This window comes from Lipotes vexillifer, unplaced genomic scaffold (genome assembly GCF_000442215.2).
Source record: "Lipotes vexillifer unplaced genomic scaffold, Lipotes_vexillifer_v1.1 scaffold138, whole genome shotgun sequence".
Classification (NCBI taxonomy): domain Eukaryota; kingdom Metazoa; phylum Chordata; class Mammalia; order Artiodactyla; family Lipotidae; genus Lipotes; species Lipotes vexillifer.
The window spans coordinates 2,572,890-2,593,732 of record NW_006797971.1 but is presented as its reverse complement, the minus strand read 5'-3'; positions in this window follow the sequence as shown (position 1 = coordinate 2,593,732).

The window sequence follows — 20,843 nt, the reverse complement described above, 5'->3', positions numbered from 1 at the left end:
TGTGGGGGAAGGGAATACCTAACCCCAGCCCCATGTAGCCATCCTATCCCACCTAAGAGGTGGAAAAATCTGTAAAGCATTTGTGAAGCTGGGGCACAGCCTCCCTAAAAGACAGACTTAATCATCAGACTATAGAATGCTTCCTCTATACCTCACATCTTACTAAAGACCCATTTACTAAAGTTCCTTTTACTAGGTATATCATGTCCCCTCTTTCAACAGGAAATTACAAGGCATACTAAAAGACAAAAAACAGGTTGAAGAGACAGAGCAAGCATCAGAACCAGATTCAGATATGAGAGGAATGTTGGAATTATCAGACTGTGACTTTAAAAGAACAACAAATTATGATTTTCTAAGGGCTCTAATGGAAAAAGTAGACAACATGCAATAACAGATGCATAATGTAAGCAAAGATATGGAAATAGATGGGAATTCTAAGAAAGAATCAAGAAGAAATGCTGGAGACCAATAACACCATAACTGAAATGAGAATGCCTTTGATAGGCTCATTAGTAGACTGGACATGGCTGAGAAAAGAATCTCTGAGCTTGAAGATATGTCAATAGAAACTTCCAAAATGAAAAGCGAAGATGAAAGAGACTGAAAAAAAAAAAAAAAAAGGAACAGAATATCCAAGAATTGTGGGTCAACTACAAAAGGTGTTAACATACATGTAATGCAAATACTGAAGGTGAAGAGAGAAGAAATATTTGAAGAAATAATGATTGAGAATTCCTCCAAATTAATGTCAGACATCAAGCCACAGATCCAGGAAATGCAGAGAACACAAAGCAAGATAAATGCCAAATTTAATAGCATATGTCATTCAATAAATTAAGTACTGTATTAAAATTATATTACGTGAAATTATATATAATAGCCAATAGTATGCTTAGAACAAATAATAGTTCATTAAATTTTTTCTACTAAAAATTATTTATCATACATTTTTCCCATTAGAATGAAAGCTGCATGAAGGCAGGATCTGAATGTTTTCATTCACTGCTGTATCCTAAAATACTGTTGGGCACAGAGTAGGCCCTTAATAAATATTTCCTCAATAAATACCATGCAAAATAATAAAATCATTTAAAAATGTCAAGGAAAATGATTCATAAGATATTTAGTTGTGAAAGGATTCTTAAGGCTAGGAAATATTAGTATAGAACATTGCTGTCTAATAGAAATATGTTGTGAGCTAAATATGTAATTTTAAATTTGCTACTAGACATATTTTAAAAAGTAAAAAAGAAACATGAAATTTGAATTTCATTGTACCCATTATATAGAAAATATGACTCCAACCTGTAATCAGAATAAAAATATCTTTATGATATATTTCTTTATGTGTGCTAAAGTCTCAAAATACAGTGTTTATTCTACATTTAGCACAAGTCAATTTGGACTAGTTGCATTTCAAGTGCTCAATAGTCATATGTGGTTAAGGATTACTGTACTGGACAGTATAAAGTATACTGTACCCCTAAAGTAAACAGGAATCAACCATTAACTAAAACATTTCAGTCCCAAAGTTCTTAGCCAAATATACTGTTTAGTATTTTTAGACACCTATGCTTAGGTTATACAAAAAGAATGTGAAAAAAGCAAATCCTCAAACAGTTTTCTAAGCATCTTGTTCTTCTTATGAATATTCAGTTTCCAATTATTCTGGTTTCTAATTATTCAGTTTCTAATTATGCACATATTGGGTCGAAAAAAAGTATTTGGATCTTACCTAAATCTAAGAAATTTCTTTCTAGCTGCTAAAACACTGTATTCTATTTACTCTCGGCACCACTATCATCTTTGATGATTATTTATTTTATATACACCCAAGATACTCAAGGAAAATAGGTCCTTTCTCTAAAAAGAATTTAGTCAGTCCATGATATAGGACTTTAAAGAAACTGTAAAGAATAAAACTGAGCAAAAAACAACATAACAGTTCAGTTATGGTTAAGGACCATAAGGACTACCCTAAGTACCTAGGGTAGTGTCTCTTACATACTTCTCAATAAATATGTGGTCCTTAACCACAACATACAGAAACTAAAATAGTAAGCTAACAGGATTTAAGAAGCAAAACTGCAAGAAATCATATCACCCTTTCAAAGAAAGCAACCAGATTATTCTGATTATCTGTTAAGAGGCAATAGTTCTAGATAATCCAAAAATCAATTATATTTCCTGGGCACAAACTTCACTTTCATGTTGTACAACAGAGTTTTCAACCTGCATTCCTATTTAAGTAAAAATAAATAAATAATAATAATTCCTTAGCACATTCACAGCCCAGAAATTTTAGGGGTGGCCAAAAAACCCCCCAAAAAACCCCACCAAACCCCAAAACCAATCCATTGTAAAACTATTACAGATAATCCACCAAGTAAACAACCCTATAGCAAAATTCCTGATTTCAATATATATACATTTTCTTAGAAGTATCTTAAAAAACTACCAACCAGAGAGAAAATTTCAGTAACACAAGCCGAAGTTTATTCATTTAAATTACAAGCATTTAAAAACTACAAAGAATCAAAACAGTTTTTTTCTTTTTGGCTATATTAAATTTCATTATTATAAATAAAAATCAAATTCAGAAAAATGGGGGAATTGTAAAGTCAAGTCTATACTACAAATTCTAATTTGGGGTCTACAATTTAATCCAAAGAACATTCATTGTCAATTAAGGAAGAAATTAGTTGTTCTGATATTACCTTACTAAAAATAAGGAGCCTTGCCCTGTTGTCTCCAAAATGCTTCCATTAGTGACTTAATATTTAAGGTTTATAAATCACATGTATTTATGAATTTAGCATTAATTAAATGCAATCTGGTCCCTTGGACATCATGAGATATAGTAAATACCATCATGTCATCCCTCAAAAGCTGCATGTACAGTGAGATAATTATAACAATAGTTACTGAATTGATCCCAACACTAGTAACCAGGTCTTTACAATTACTATTCAGGTCACATATACCAAATAATTTTTGGCATACGGTCTAAAGAAAATCAAAAGCTAGCTAATTTAGTCTATCCTCAGAGCTGAAACTAAGAATCTAGACAATTATAAATAAGAACCACTCTTCCTCCTGAGAATGAACATTAAAAATTAAAAACCAAATCTGATTTTCCATCCCCTAAAATACTACTTCAGATTTGACTATGACTTACATTCTAGCACACACATGTATATTCCATATAGTCCATGGGGAATATCAAATCAATATCTACCCTCTGAACGTTAAATTTACTCTTTCAATCGAAATCTGGATAATCCCAATTCTCTTCAATGCAGTAACATAAACTAGGAATAAAAGTATCATAAAGAAGGCAGATTCATCCTTAAAAGAAAGTGAAAAGACTACCAACAGCATTTTGAGAGAGGGGAGAACCCTGAAGCAGAGACAAATATTAAATTATTTCTGCACTTACAACTTTAATGTGTTTCAGATAGCTGATCCATTATAATAAAAGAGGAGCAGGAAAAAAATTCTTTTAGCAAAATTTGAGCAGCTCTTCCAAACATTACTGAAATATAAGGGGACTAAAAGTTTCTAATTTGTAACTCATAAAGTTAAATTAAGTCAATTAAACCAATTAAGTCAATAAAAGTAATGAGAAAGAGTTTACATTGGTATAATTTTATTCCTCAAAAATATAGGAATTACTGGAAGATACTAAATACACTGTTGTGTTTTCAAGATCTCTTTATGCCACAAACGGGCATTCTCAATTTACAGCAGAAAACACTGTAGTAATTAGCATGACCAAGGTACAATTAGCTCAGTACTTTCTATTCAATAATGTTTATAGCTAGAACTCCTTCCACTTTGAAAACTACGCCTAAAAAGGAATTCTCTTTGAAGACTAAAGGAATTTAATTAAAGATAAAGCCACTTGGGTGGCCACATAACACATCAAACAGATACTTCAAACTTCAAGCAGAATTATTACTATTCAGTTATAAATGCATGACTCATAGGAATATAAATGAGTCATTTTTTTTCTGTGTACATCAACTTAGATCCAGAAATTTACGTTTAGATTTAGCACAATCACATTTGCTCGTTATATATATTTTGGCTCCAACTTAATTTCACGTGGTTAAACACTGATTAATGATCTACTACCAAGTAAAAAAATTTTTTAAATTACTTTAAACAACATGCTTGAAGATTCTTGATCTTATAGGATTAGAAATAAACAATTAAAATTTCTTTAGAGATATTAACAAAGCCTTAATATTACAAAAGATTGCATTTTCTCCCAATTCTGCAAGAGAACCGTCACATCCATATAGAAATAAAGTGTTCCTGAAAACCTAAAAATATTACCAAGTATTAAAAACTTTCATTATGAATCGTTTTCAGATTTTCATTACAGACTGTCTACAGGCAAGTACAATATTACCATTTTTATTAACACTTGCTGGTTTATTTATCCCACACAGAGTAACAAAAGTCTCAGTTCAGTGCAATCTCTTCAGAACATTTAAAAGGGAAAAAATAAAGTAAATTTTTTGGAAATGAATACACCTTCCTTGCCTTTCTAAATCAAACATACTGAAAGTAATGTAGGATTGTACTGATGACTGAGTGTCATCATTATGTACAGTATTCCATTATAGTCCTGTGATATAGTAAAGACTTTAACGATAGAGGTATAATAGACAATATGCTTTAAAGTCAGTAAACGGGTTGCTAATTTCCTATTAGCTGACACTTCAGGTGCAAGCAGTCTCATTCTTTGCTGTTTATAACTTGAGGAACCCAATCAGTAAACAATCTTCTAAACCTGAAAGAGACAGCTTTTGGCTTCCTTCAACTATTAATACAGCACAGACAAATGTAAAAGGTCAGGAAGCGCGATAAATAACTGAACAAGTAAAAATTACATATGACGAGTAAGGTTAAAGGCAGTAAAAGATGTTAAAGGTAATTAATAGTTGTGCTATCAAGAACAATCTGAATAATGAAACAAAGTAACTTTAGACAGTAGGTTTTTTTTCCTTCAAACACAGAAAAGGCTACAAGTGAATATGGAACAATTAAAGTGAAATTTGTAAGTAAATTCCACACAAGATAGACTATTTCCTTTATTCACTCATCCAAGTTATTATGATAAATGGCATCAAAACTGGATGGAGTTCTTGGATAATGCAGCAGTTGGACAATGGGAAGTCACTAGAAGACAACTGTGCTAAGATCAGTGAGGCCCCACCTGAACGGAGAAGTACTCAAAGTAATGAATCATACAATAATAGTATACTGCCAACAATGCACTCCTAAATTGAGTAAGACAAAAAAGCAAGATATAATTTCCTGACCTTTCAGAGGTCAAAAAGATAAATATTAATAGTCAAGTTGCAAGTATTTATTGAGCACCCACTATGTGATTTGCAGCACATCAAATGTGAAATATATTCATCTTCCTCAAGCAGCTTCTAAGACAATAAAACACATGTATCATACACACGTGAAAAAAAAATTTTATGCTAACGAAAGCAAGGTTTTTTTGTCTTATTGCTAATCCCAGATGATGAATAAAGATGTAATGTGAGGCATGCTCATACATTAGATAAGTGTTAAACAATATAATACTCTGGGAGGTAATTTAGCGATGTTGCAAGAGCCTTAAAACACAAACACACGCACATACCCCACCCCCCACTCCCCCAGTAATTCCTCTTTTTCAAATCTAGGGGGAAATTTTCCAAAGATTTATGTAAAAGGCTATTTTCTGTAGTGAAATTTACATCAGCAAAACATTAGAAACAACCCAAACATCTGCCAACAGGAAAAATTTTAAATATGAAAGTTACATGATATAACATCGAACTGCCAAAAATAATTTTTTAAATGACTAAGGACATGGGACTGTTTATGAGGTAAAGTTAAAATGATACCACTTTTAGGAAAAATACACAAATATGCATAGGAAAATAGTTAAAAATACAAATTATTTGTGTTTTTATTTGCACCCGTCTTCATTTTCCAAATTATAAGATTTAAAAATAATAATTGTCATTTGAAAAGGCATATATCACACACACACAGTAAATGTAAAAAAAAAAAATCAGTGACAAAATCGGCCTAGATTAAGAAAAAATTCATGTAAAAAATTAACCCAGAAGGGCTGGGTAAGAGAAGTAATGATAATCTATCTAGATTAAAACTATGAGGAAATGGTAGCAAACTTGACATTGATCTGATTAAGAAAGTGGAAAATGACAGAGAATCAAAGATAATAGTTACAACAGATTTTGAAGATATTCAAATATATCCTATTTCATGATTCATTCATCGTTTATATTCTTCCAGCATGCTGGCTTAAAAAAACAACTGACTTTTGTTATAAAACCGTATTACCTGTCAATTTCTGTATTTGTAGTGCTGGTAAAGATTATAATCACTTTTACTAACACAAAACATGTGATTCTCATAACCACCTCTTAAGGCAAGGACAGCATTATGAAACTATTTACAAGAGGAAACAGATTGAGATCGGAGAGGTTGTAACCTGCCCAAGAGAACAGCTAGTAAGAATTGGAAACGGCCGAGACCACTCACTGCTAAGCCTTTCTCAAGAAATCCGCATTCCAGAACACCAGGTTTTTCGCTAATGTTTAATCATTTTTTGAGCCACTTTTTCCTAGTCTAAAACACTGTCGGTTTTGCCTGCAGTACTGGTAAATATCTCACTTAGCTTTTATTGCTGATAAACCTGCCCCAACTGGTCGGAATTTAAAATAACATCCTACTGACCCAAACTCAGCACGAAGTTAAGCAAACTGGTTAAGGAAAGACGAAGAAAGTAATCCTCTTAAATCTCGCCAGCTGACTAAAGTCTGGGTTATCAAAAAGTAACGTGCTCCCCACAGTTCAAAAAGAAAGAAAGAAAGAAAGAAAAAAATCAATCCCCGCAGACGGCTGATCCGAGCGGAAGGGACAAGCGGGTCCTGCCCGGAGCAGAGCGGGCAGCGAACGAACCAAATACTAATTCTCTCGGAGTAAGAAAACATCACAATATCCAGCCAGTGCCCTCCCTCTCGGTTGTAAAGCTAGCCTCTTCCTTTCCAGTAGTTTCTTTAATAACCAGAACATAGCCTTGTATTTCTTGCTACCAAACACCATGTATCCTCAAATTTTCCGGCAACATCAATCCCTTCAGCACGCAGAGAAACGGCACAAACGTGGCAACACCATTCCTCAACAATTCTCTAGATTCTCCTCCATCCCACGTAATTCTAAAGGACAAATCAACGTTTGCCTGAAATAAAGTGAAGATAATTAAGTAAAACAAAGGTCCCATCTAACGCAAACAACCCCGCCTCAGAGACTCCCCGAAACAGCCGACACCACAACCACAGCCAGCAAGGCGCGGCCAGCGAGGCAAGGGGCGGGCCCAGAAGACCACGTGTCCTGCCCTCTGCGCACGCGCCAGCCAAAACAAAAGGGAGGCTTGCCAAGCCCCTCCCCTGCCCCACGTGACCGCGCTTAGATCCGCCCCCACCCCTCCCTCCACCCCTTCCCTCCCCTCGGCTTCTGCCAAAGCTGTTAGGTTTAGCCGTTTAAATTTGGCTGCGGTCCGACCCCTGCCGTAGAGCGCGATCCGGTGCCGGGACGTAGAATCCAACAGCTCAGAGGATTCGGGGGTGAGAGAAAGGGCTGCCGATCGGTCGCCTGGCCCGCAAGTCCACCCAGCGGTCTCCTCCGCTCTCCCCTCCCGCGCTGCCGCAGTCCCCGGCTGAGGAGACCCACCCCGCTCAGCCCGCCGCTAAGACGCCAGCCACTCGCCTGCTGGGGCGCCCTGGCTCCCCGCCGCCGCCGCACCTTCGGTCCGGCTGTGGTGGGGTTTGCTGAGGTGATCTCTAGCTGCCCGCCCGCCTCCCCCAACCCGGGGCGCCGCTGACTCGTATCCAGAGCGCGTCCCGCTCCCGCCCCGGCCGCCGCCGCCGCCGCCGCGGTTTAACAGTCTGCCAGCTGCCCGCAGCTCCGGGCGGCTCGGGGGACGGAACCCTGCAGTGATGGAGGGGCAGTGGGCGGGGCGCGGCGCCGGCCAATGGCAGCGGGGGAGGGGCAGCGCCATGCAAATGAGCTAGGGTCGCGGGGAAACCCCGGCAGGGGGCGGGGCCCGCAGAAGCGGCACTGAGCGTTCTGGAAGCGGCTGGAGGTCGGCGCCTGAACGCTGCTGCATAGGGGGCGGGCGGGTTCCGCGCTGCTCCTGCTTCCTCCTTCTGCGGTCCCCGTGCCAGCGGGGAAAAACACACACACCCGGGCGACTTCCCGCCCCTGCTTTGCTATTTCTGTACCACCCTGACAGCAAAAACAAAGCGAGAGGAAAGTCAGGTTGCCTTACGCCCTGCCGCCCGCGCCGGCTTCTTGGCGGCCAGACCATCCCGCCCCGCCGCTGGAGGGGCAAGTTTTAACAAAGCTTTGTCACTGTTGCCAAGTCTCTACGTGTCCGTGCGTTTGCATTTCTTTGGGCTCTGCGCTCAAATCCAAAGTCGTAATTCTGTACCACCCCCGAGGGGCCCTGAAAGAGGATGGCAAATCTGCCTTGGATCTAGCTGGGTCGTTTTATAGTAAAAAAAATCAGTAAGGGTCAGCTCAAACATTTAAAAAATCTGTACAAGGCTGGTTTGAGTGGCGTTGGAGTTAACTCAGTTCTGCAGTAGCGCAGTCAAATAAACTGATGGAGTTTTACGCGGAGATAGTTGGCCAGGGACACAGAAAAACATCGCTGGGAGTTTTGCACCTGGTCCAGCGCTCCGCTCACCACGAAGCTACACCCAGGCATTTACCCAGCCACGCACTCAATTTGTGTGTGTGTGTGTGTGTTTAAATAACTGAGCACTAAATATAGCTCCTTAGGCTGTAGACGGATTACAGGCTTTCCTAAGCAACTAATTTACACATGGAATCATTTAGGGAATGAAGCGCACTAAAATTTTAGATCCACAAAGACAAATGCCCTTATTTCTACCTTATTAATAGGATAAGATGGGGGGGGCGTGGAAAACAAGGAACTGGAGTTTTAGCAAAACATAAGACATGACGCAAATTACTGGAATTGGAAAATAACCGGCTTGTTTTTGGTCTTTTTAGTAGACTGTGCCATAACTGCAATGATTTTTATGACAAGCTGCATTTATAGGAGAGAGTACTTTTTAAAAACTGCTCAAAACAATAATCGCACCTTCATATGGGGTAAGGGAAGTGTTTCAGAAATCGATTTACCATCATTGGAATAAAAATTGTAAGTGAATGATGTGTTGTGAAAATAATTAAATCAACAAATATTTATTGGATATTCTAAGGAAGGGCTGTCGTATCCCTGCGATCAGAAATACAAAAATGAATAAGGCATTAAAAATTTTTTTAATGAACCATCTGAGAAGTCAAGCAAGTGTTATGATAGTTCAAAGAAAGATTTTGTATTTGGTCTGGGTAATTTAAAGGACTTTAGGCAGTGAAAGAAGGAAGGCATCAATAGTTCAGAAGATAGTATCTTTGAGTTTGAGTAGAGGTGTAAGAGATGACACTGCATACTCTATTTTTTTTTACCCCATTTAACCACATATTAAGGACATTTTCCCTTGACAGTGAATATTATTCTAAAGCATGACTTTAATATTTATAGCAGACGCATGCCAGTTTTCCAGAGACTGTAGAATACCAAAGCTCCTTAATAGAAAAACTGACATACTGAGCTTTGTCAAATTGTTTTCTATATTATTCATTCAGCAAAAGTCTGAAAAATGCATGTAGTTAATTTTTAAACATCAAGGATATATTGTTATTCAGAAAGTACATTCAAAGCATTCTGATTTCCAAGAAAAACTATAACACTGGGTAGGAGACTTCCAGAACCAGCAAGAACAAGGAGAAGGGAAGGGCACCATTCTTGCTGACAGAATTATTACCTATCTGGAAGCATTTAAAAGTGTCCAGGTAAGCAGTATTATAGTGATTTCATGAGATAATCTCTGTCCTCAACACTGGTTTTTATTCAGTCACTCCTTTCACTCAGGAAACGTGTGCAGCACTTAATATACAGCTGACATTATGATAAATGCTAGTGATACAGAAGAAAGATCATACCTAGTCTTAAGTAGCTCACAGCCAAGAAGAGGTTACAATTACAGCCTTTTCTATCCCGCTTCTCTGCTCTGTTTTTCTCTATGGGATTTATGACCATCTAATGTAACACAGATTTTCATTCTTTTGTTTTTGTTGTCTTGCCTTTCTAAGCAGAATGTAAGCTCCATGAGGTCAGGCACTTTTGCTGTTTTGCTTACTGCTGTATCCCCGGAGCCCAGGACAGGACCTGGCAGATGTAGGTTTTCAACACATATTTGTTAAATAAATATATGCATTTAATTCTCACATTCTACAAAGTGAGTGTTATATTCATTTTCCAGGTGGAAAAAAAAAAAAAACTCAATGAGGTTAGATACGGTAATATATATCGATTCTCACACTAAAAAATGGCCAAATTTGGGATTTGAAAAACAGACCTGCCTGGCTCCAAAGCCAGAGTTCTTTCCCCACTACCTCTCATAGAATAGAAAGCTAGTTTGGAAGCCTGAACTCTTATTCCTCTATATTTCCATACCCAGGGCAACTGTCCTCCCCTGTCATATTCTAGTACAATTTAATTCTTTCTTTTTATAATCATGTTTAAAAAGTGGAATAGGAAAAGTAGTAGGGCTAAAGGTGATAATTCCTATTCAGGACAGATTTAGCTTTAACTAGCCAGGATCAACAGACAAGCAGACAAAAGGTAGGGATACACAGCAAGAGCTATAGGATTCTTAGAACAAGGGCAGGATACAAGAGTAGTCAGAACAGGCCCATGACTTTAGAGGGACCAAAAAATGACTCCCTGTGTATACAAATATACATAGCACCTTTATTCACAATAGCCCCAAACTGGAAACAACCCAAGATCCATTAAATGGTGAAAAACCAATTGTGGTACATCCATATAATGGAATGCTACTCAGCAATAAAAAGAAACAAACTGTTGGTACATAGGACAACATAGTTGAGTCTCAAACAGTATACTGAGTGAAAGAAGCCAGACACAAAAGAAATATTTTGTGATTCCATTTATATAAAACTCTACAAAAGACAAATTTAACCCATAATGACAGAAAGGAGATCAGCAGTTGCTTAGGCTTGGAGTACGGGGAATTGAGGGGGTAGGGTATATGGGGTAATGGAAATACTCTCTATCTTGATCATGGTGGAAGTCAAATGGGTACATGCATTTGCCAAAACTCATCAAAATGTATACTTAAAACAGCTACATGTTATTGTATGAGAATTATACTTCAATGAAGTTGATGTTTAAAACAAGGGCTCCCTGATGAAGGCTGTGACTCAGCAATTTCAAGGAGTTTTAAGTCCAAAATGAAGACAGGCAGAAAAATTAAAAACTAGTCTGCATCAGTTACGATGCACATAGTCTGTGTGAAATGCATTTGAAAGCCCCAAATAATGATGGCTTAAAGACACAGGGGTTAATACTCTCTGCTATAACATATTTTATTGATTCTAAGACACATTTTTTCACAGTTTAACATTTCTGAAATCAGAGTGACCTCAGTGTGGATGCAATAAGAAAGCATTGTATCAGTTTGATTGGCAGTGGGGTTTTTTTCTTAATAGTATATAGATAATGGTGCACCTTAAGAGTTAATGAAATGTGGTTTAAAAAAAAAAAATTGAGAGACAGCCCAGAGCTGATATATCAGCTCCACAAGGTAACCAGGAATGCAGGCTCCTTCCTATTATTCTCTTCTGCCATTCTCAGCCCTGGCTTCCATTCTCAAAGTGACTTCATGTTGCCACAGGGCTACTGGAACTCCAGGATCATATCCACTTCCCAAGCAGCAGGCAAGAAAGGGATACTAGGCAAACAGGGCCTTTAAAGTACCTCTCCTGATGTCCCTCTCAACAAGTCTACAACTTGATTATGTGTATACATCTAGTTGCAAGGGAGACTAGGAAATACAGCTAAACTTGAACACCTTGTCACCTCTGCTATATATGAATTATTATTATTGAGGAGGGGAAAATAGATGTTAGGCAATGGTCTTCAGTTTCCAAACCAAAATGTCTAAAATCAGAGTCAGCTAAATGTAGCACACTGGTTGGGGTGGGGAGCCCAGTATCGGGGTAGGGCGTCAAACGAAAAGACCCATAAAAGAGATTCTTGAACTACACTCTCCTTTTCAGGCTCTATGGCTGTGCCCATGGGTGTTATGATTGCTGAACATACTGATGTAATTAAAAAGAATGGTGCACAGTCTACAAAGGTAGATTAGGACCAAAATATGGAAGTTTAAGTAAGGAATGTAAAGTTTATTCTGTAGGTAATAGTGGAACCATTGAAGAGTTTTGCATTAAGGAAGTAAAATGATAAAAGTGTTGTTTTCAGACACTACTCCTATAGGTCTTTACCCTAAACAAGCATATCCAGAAATACTGGTCAGAACTCACTACAATGGAAAAACTGTCCCAATATTCTGATTCATTTCATATGAAGTATGCATAATCAGGGCAATTTCTTGGGGTCCCTGAAGGTGTTACATATGTATTGTAACGCCGGTTCTATTTCCTCAATTACTTACCATGTAAAGAACGTATGGAAGTTTTATTAGTCATGATGGGTCAAGTTATGACGCAGTAACAAACAACCCCCCAAATTACAGTGAATTAACAAACAAAATACTTTCTTTCTCACACAAAGTCTGTTGCAGGTCCAGGTAACTTTCCAGAGTGCTTGTCTTCCATAAGTTGAATCTACATTCTATACTTTGATCATATGTTACCCCCATAACACCTCTACAATTCCTGCCACAGGGTACAACACTTCCACCCACAATCCATTGGCAAGGACTAGTCACACAATTACAAGGGAACAAGGAAATATAAACTTCTCACGTGCCCAGAAAGGAGATCTGTGCATGGACTAATATTAAAACTCTACTACAAAAGTCATATCAAAAGATGTGACAGTCTTCAGGCACCGATTCTAACAACCAGGTCTAGTTTGTAGTTGTTATAGTAGGTATTTGTTAGTTGCCTAATTTAGTTTCTATTCCATAATTTCCCTTTCCTGACATTTTTCCTGTTTTTCATGCTGTTATGCATCTCTCCACCCAGTTCATGTGCTTTGAGTGAATCTAATCCTATCTCCATGTCCCAAAGTAGACCCCAGTTGCCTTAAGCCAATTAAGGCATTCCATTTCCTTTCACACAATCATTGGTTCAGAGATGGGCATGGGACTAACGAACCCCATGAGTGTGAATTTCAACTCTTATGCCCAAAATACTGGGCAGGAGTGCATTCTGTCACTCTAGATATGAATAAGAAAGTCCATCCCATCACCATCAGAGAGCCCAGTTTAAAAATTAGCCCTACACTCTAAATGACAGAACACAAAGATGAAAATAAACTGGTAAAGTGGGTCTTTAGTGAAAAGCTAAGCTGTGCAGTCAACCAGCTTTGAGTCTGCCCTATCTCTGAGCTTTCTAGTTTTGTGAGCCCTTTCATCAATTTTTAAAGCCAAATTTGATTTAGGTTTTCTGTTTCTTACACCAGGAAACATTCTATCTATATACTTTTCTACTGTAAAATGGAACATAACTTCTCTTGGGATATAGTAATATAAACTTCTGGTGAGTTTAAATTTAAGAAAAAGACAATAAGAAATACAGTTTTTAGTAATCAAAATAATTTCAAGAGGAATTTCATGAAACAGAATGTAAAATAAACAAATAACTTTGGTAATAGCTTGAAACTAGAAAAATCCAACTAAAATAAACTAGGGATCTTTAGGAAAATGGCTGATTTCAACTCTAGGGCAGAAATTGTATACAATGGGTATGGAAATTTTTGTTGTGCCAGAGACCAAGGACACTATCATAAAAAAAAAGGCGTCATGTTGAAATGATTCAGGATTACATGACGTCTGGCATTTGTTTTACAATAATCCATGAGAGGAGAGGGTATATAGGGATATAGATGACTAAAGATTAGTCATGAATTGATTATCGTCAAAGCTCGGTGATGTATACATTGTGGTTCATTATACAGTTCTCTGTACTTTTGTGTATGTTTGACATTTTCCATAATAAAAAGGAAAAAATATATAAAAACTTGAAGAGATTCTTATTGGCCTAAGATGAAACTATCTATGTACCCAAAAGAATAATGACTGTAATAATTAAAATGTATTAACATCTCCAAAATCCATGAGTTCTTATTTATACTAAAAAATCACTACCATCAGAAGTTCTTAGGGCACCTATGCATTACTCTCAAAACTGATAAAAGGAAAAAAAATCAACAATTTATTCTGCCTTTTATCTATAAATTCTATGTCAGCATGTGGCAGCCATGTAGGTGCAACACCCAGATCTCCCTTCAGGAAACAACTTGCCTCCAGCTGTTAGTACCTTTAGGATTCACATTAGCTTTTGAGCCAAGGCCATCCCCCCCCCAGGCAGTCCTTGGACAATGACTGAGCAGCGCAGAACCAGGGACTAACCATTTCTGCCAAATATGGGACTTCTCTAATGGACAGCCTTTACTCCAGATCTCCTCCTTGGATTGGACAAGATTTTGTCACATCTGCTTCATGGCCTAAGACTCCTTTATTAATCTCTGCCCAATATGACTTCCTTCCCTGTCCATCTTTGATAGATGTTACCTCTCAACAAACCTCTTACACTTCTGTGTCTTCTTCTGATTCCCAGAGTACCCAGTTATTCAAAAAGTTGATGATTGTTCTTTTTCATGAAAGTTGATAAATGCAAAAAGGAGTCAGAAAATTAGGAAGTCATCATTTACAACTCCTAATTAAATAATAGATCTTGTAAATAACTATCAATGGATGTTAAAACCATTAGGTAAAATGTTGATAGGGAATTTTAAAAAGATACAAGACTAATACTGTCTGAATCTACTGATCAATCTCAGTGTGTCTAAAAGTGAGACAACTAGATATTATGTCTCATAGTGTGATGCAATAGAATATTCACAGCACTGCATATTAAGTTTCCAGGGCAAAAAATATTGAGCCTGAGTGTAATCAAGCCTCTAGCATTAACTATCAGTTTACAGGAAACATAGGGAATAGAGGATTAAATTAGAAATCACCATGAGAAATCAGTCAGATCAATAATTGTGGGCATTCTATAAAATAAATGACCAGGTTTTTTCCAACAAATCAATGGCATGGAGGAAAAAGAAAGTAACAATCCCCAACTCATTTTATGAGGTCAGCATTACCAGGATAACAAAACCAGGCAGAGACAGTGCAAGAAAAGAAAATTACAGGCAAATATCTCTTATGAAGATAGATGCAAAAATTCCCAATAGACTATATCAAATAGAACCAAGTAATATGTAAAAATTAGGACACATGATGACCAAGTGGGGTTTATGCCAGGAATGCAAGGTTGGATCAATATTCAAAATGCAATCAATGTAATTCACTAAATTAATAATCCAAAGAAAAAACCCACATGATCATATCGATTGATGTAGAAAATATTTGACAGAATTCAATATCCATTAATGATAAAAACTCTCATCAAATTAGGAACAGAATGGAATCTCTTCAATCTAATCTAATCTTCTACTAAAAATCTACTTTAAAGAAATCATTTTTAATGTGAAAGCCTGAATGTTTTCCTTCTAAGATCAGAAACAAACAAGCATGTCCATTCTTATCATTCCTATGCAACACTGTAGTGGAAGTCCTAGTAAGTACAGTAAGAGAGAGAGAGAAAGAAAGGAAGAAAGGAAGAAAGAAAGAAAGAAAGAAAGAAAGAAAGAAAAGAAAGAAAGAAAGAAAGAAAAAGAAAGAAAGAAAAGAAAGAAAGAAATAGAGGGAGGAAGGGAGAAAGAAGGAAAGAGAAAGAAAGAAAGAAAGAAAGAAAGGGAGGAAGGAAGGAAGGGAAAGAAAGAGAAAGAAAGAAAAAGAAAGAAAAAGAAAATAAAGAAAGAAAAAAGAAAGGAAGAAAGGGAGGAAGGAAGGAAGGGAAAGAAAGAAAGGAAGAAAGAAAAAGGAAGAGGAAGAGAGAGGAGGAAGGGAGGAAGGAAGGAAACAAGGAAGGGAGGAAGGAAGAAAGGAAGGAAGGAAAGAAGGAAAAAAGAAATGAAGGGTATACAGGTTAAAAAGAAATAAAACTGTCCGTATTCATGGATGACATTATTGTCTATGTAGAAAATCCCAAGGAATCTACAAAAAAAACTCCTAGAATTTATAAGTGAGTTTAGTAGACAATAGGACTCAAGGAGGTCAACAAAGAACAGTAAATTATATTGACAATAAACGATTGTAAACCAGAATTAAGCATTAATACAATTTACAGTAGCTGCCCCCCCAAAATGAAATACTTAATTATAAATATAACAAAACACATATAGGATCTCTATGTTGAAGACTACAAAATACTGAAGAAATAAACCAAAGATCTAAATAAACAGACATTCCCATTCCTGGATTGGAAGACTCGGCATAGCAAAAATGGCAATTCTCTCCAAATTTATAGATTTAATGCAATTCCAATCAAAGCCCAACAGGATTTTTTTTTCTTTTTGTAGATATAGATAAGTTGATTTTTAAACTTGCATGGAAAGCTAAAGAAATCAGAATGGCCAAAACAATTTTGAAAAAGAATAAAGTTAGAGGAATCCCATTATCTGATTTTAAAACTTTCTATAAAGCTACTGTCACTAAGATAAAGAGGAAGATACACAATGAAACAGAACTGAGTCCAGAAGTAGATCCACACAATATGGTCAATTGATTTTTGACAAAAGTACAAAGGCAATTCAATGAAAAAAAGATACTCTTTTCAACAAATGCTATAAGAAGAATTAGACATCTATACATCTATATGCAAAAAAAAAAAAAAAATGCACCTTGACATAAATCTCACCCCTAAAAAAATTACTAAATGGAACACAGATCTAAGTGAACAACACAAAATATAAGATTCCTAAAAGAAAACAGGAGAAAAACTTTATGATTTGAGTTTGAGCCGAGTTCCTAGATATACCAAAAATGTACTCCATAAAAGAAAAAATTGATAACTCAAAATTCATCAAAATTAAAAACTTTTGCTCTAGGAAACTCACTGTTACAAGAATGAAGGAACTAGCTACAGATAGGGAGAAAATATTTACAAATCACATATCTGAGAAAGGACTTGTATCTCTAGGGGAACAGCCAGAGCCTGACGACCTTGCATGTTTCCACACAGGCCACATAGGCAAGGCTTGGACAGCGGCTGAATCTTGACAGAATGACAGAATGCCTTGTGACCCTCCTGGAACAGGAGAGCATGGGAGACCCGCGAGGTGCTGCTACAGTGCCATTTCTCACTCGCTTCCCTATCTACCCAGGGGGCTGTCATTAGGCAGTTTCTCATTGTTTTCAGGTTCTGGTGGGGTATGAGGCTTTCTGCCTCACCATCCTTAAGGCAAATCTGCAGCTATAAAACTGATTAGCAGTATCATGGAACGGAATCCTCAGCAGGAGTATCCCATTATTCTCCTTGCAGTCATCTGGCCTCTTTTGTTTGTGTCATCCTGTGCAAAGGCCACAGAGGGCTGGCACCTTTGGCTACTCATCTTTGCACTCCTATGTAAGCAAAAAACTGAGTTTATAAAGGGCTCATTGTTTCTTTACTGGCTGAATCTGTCAGCCTGAATACGCCTTGTGCTCGACAGTTTAAAATATATAAAGAACTCTCAAAACTCAATATTAAGAAAACAAGCAACCCACCTAAAAATAGGCAAAAGATCTGAACAGATAATTGACCAAAGACGATATGTGAAGGGCAAATAATCACATGAGAAGCTGTTCAATATCATTAGACATTTGGGAAATGCAAATTTGAACTTCAATGAGATACCACTACATATCTATTAGAATGGCTAAAATAAAAAAATACAAGTGCTAGAGAAGATGCAGAACAGTTGGAACTCATATTGCTGGTGGGAAGGCAAAATGGCACAGGAATTCTGGAAAAACAGCTTGACAGTTTCTTATAAAGTTAAACATACAATTACCTTTATGACTGCAAAATTCCTTGCCTGGGTATTTAATCTCAGCAATCAAAATGTCCTTAAGCAGGTGAATGAATAAACTGTGGTACACCCATACAATGGACTCTATTTAGCACTGAAAAAGGAACGAGCTATTAATTCACACAACATGAATGAATCTTAAATGCATTTTGCTAAGAGAAAGCTGTTCTTAAAAGGTTACATACTATATGATTCCATTTATATGAGTTCCAAAATGAGAAAAATATAATAACAGAGAACATATCAGTAGTTGCCAGTGGTTAGAGAAGCAGAAATGATGTGACTATAAAGGGCATGAGGTAGTTTTTGGGGTTAATGAAACTGTTCTGTATCCTGACTGTGGTGGTTGCACTAATCTATATATGTGCTAAAATTCAGAGTACCAAAAAAGGCAATTTTATCATATGTATATATACCCAAAACAAGCAAATTTGCTGTATGTTCATTAAAAACATAAAATTTAAAAGAAAGGGAGAAGGAAAAAGAGAGAAGGGAAGACTGTTATAAAAGATATAGAAGACAATACCAAAAAATGCAAATTGTGGACCTTGCCTAGATCCTGATTTGAACAAACCAACTACAAAAGGCATTCTTGACACAACTGAGAAAACTTTACTGTTAATTTGGAACTATATTTTAAATTTAAGTTTTAAAATTATGATAATGGCCTTGTGGTTACAAAAAAAAACTTCAGTTAGATATATCAGTTAGATACATATTCTGAAAGATATATGTGTATGAAATAGGATCATGTTTGGGATTTGCTTCAAAATTATTGAGAAAAGGGGCTTCCCTGGTGGCACAGTGGTTGAGAGTCTGCCTGCCCACGCAGCGGACACAGGTTCGTGCCCCGGTCCGGGAAGATCCCACATGCCGCGGAGCGGCTGGGCCCGTGAGCCATGGCCGCTGAGCCTGTGCGTCCGGAGCCTGTGCTCCGCAACGGGAGAGGTCACGACAGTGAGAGGCCTGCGTAATGCAAAAAAAAAAAATATTGAGAAAAAAACGTGAGGGAGATCACTGGCAAATGTTGAAGCTAGAGGCTCATTACACTATCTTCATTATTTTTGAGTGTGTTTGAATTTTTCTGTAATTTTTAAAAAAGTTTCTCATGGGGCTTCCCTGGTGGCGCAGTGGTTGAGAATCTGCCTGCTAATGCAAAGGACACGGGTTTGAGCCCTGGTCTGGGAGGATCCCACATGCCGCGGAGCAACTAGGCCTGTGAGCCACAACTACTGAGCCTGCGCGTCTGGAGCCTGTGCTCCGCTACAAGAGAGGCCGCGATAGTGAGAGGTCCGCGCACTGCGATGAAGAGTGGCCCCCGCTTGCCACAACTAGAGAAAGCCCTCGCACAGAAACGAAGACCCAACATAGCAAAAATAAATTAATTAATTAATAAACTCCTATCCCCAACATCTAAAAAAGAAAAAACTTTCTCGTGATAATGAGATTTCAAAAATAGCATAAAACTCCCTTTCAACATTTATTATAAAGCAGTAGACGTGATAGGCCTACAGTTGGCTTCCATCTCAATGTCAAATCTTTCCAATGACTCCAAATAAATAAATGCTGTGTGTGCCAAAAATAATACTGACATATGAAAAAAAACAGTCTCCTAGAAATCTTATACCTTGAGCAATAAACTACTAAAATTACTAGATTAGTAAAGATTTGCAGATAGATTTTTAAAACAGCAAATCAAAACAGCTTCTTCTATATATTGTCATTTTCAATGACAACATCAAAGAAATAAAGGGCAAAAATAATTTTAAGGCAATAATTATGATTCTAAAAATCTCAGCCAAAATCCAAAATTACTCAGGCTTTTTGATTCTCATTAATTATTTACACAGTGTGGCTTTCTTGCTGTGTTGGTCCAGTCTGTTCCTTTGAGCATTATTATTATTTATCATTTCTTGAGCACTTAGCACTGCATGAGATACAGATGATAAATTCCTTCCCTAGGGGACAACTATCAAAGCCATACAAGCAAAACACTAAGATAAGCTATTTAAGAAATGAAAACTAAATAGAAGGTTAAGGAACACATTCTGAGTTCCCTGTTTTGCTTTTTGCTGTAAGCTCATGCTACAACACTTGCTTCTTTTGGGGCTGCAAAAGAAGACTGAATTTGCAAGATAACTAGCTTAGAAGAGATAGAAAACAGATCTCAGGGATCATTCCAAGAAAATATCCTACCTTAGAAATCCTTTCACTTTCTGATATAGAAAAATTACAAGAACCTATTCCTAGCTCTAGTGGACCGTAATAACTTTGTGCGTGTGTGTGAGTGTGATTAAGGGCTGCCCAGCAGACTTTCTGTTCCCTTTCTTTTGATAATACCACTCTCTGCTTCAGGAACTGCTTCCCCCAGTCTGTGTGCTCCTGATGAGACTGTCAATTATAGTGCACCTTTCCCCACCTTATAATGATATTGTGCTGAAGGATGTAGGTCTGGAGCAGTCCAAGGTCATTTTTACAGGCCCTATGATGAAATTTCTCTGCAGTGTGCATTAGGCCAATTTGCAAAGAAAAGTAGAAATAAACAGATATAGTGTAAGTGCTGACAGTCCTGAACCTCAATCAGGCCCTTGAGACCTGAGTTCCTACAGTTCTTTAGATTGTGTGAGCTACTCTACAGTTCATTTTAGCTAATAGCACACTCAAAGTTTTTGCCTAGGATAGTCTGAATTGGGTTTCTTTGTCATTTGCACCTGAA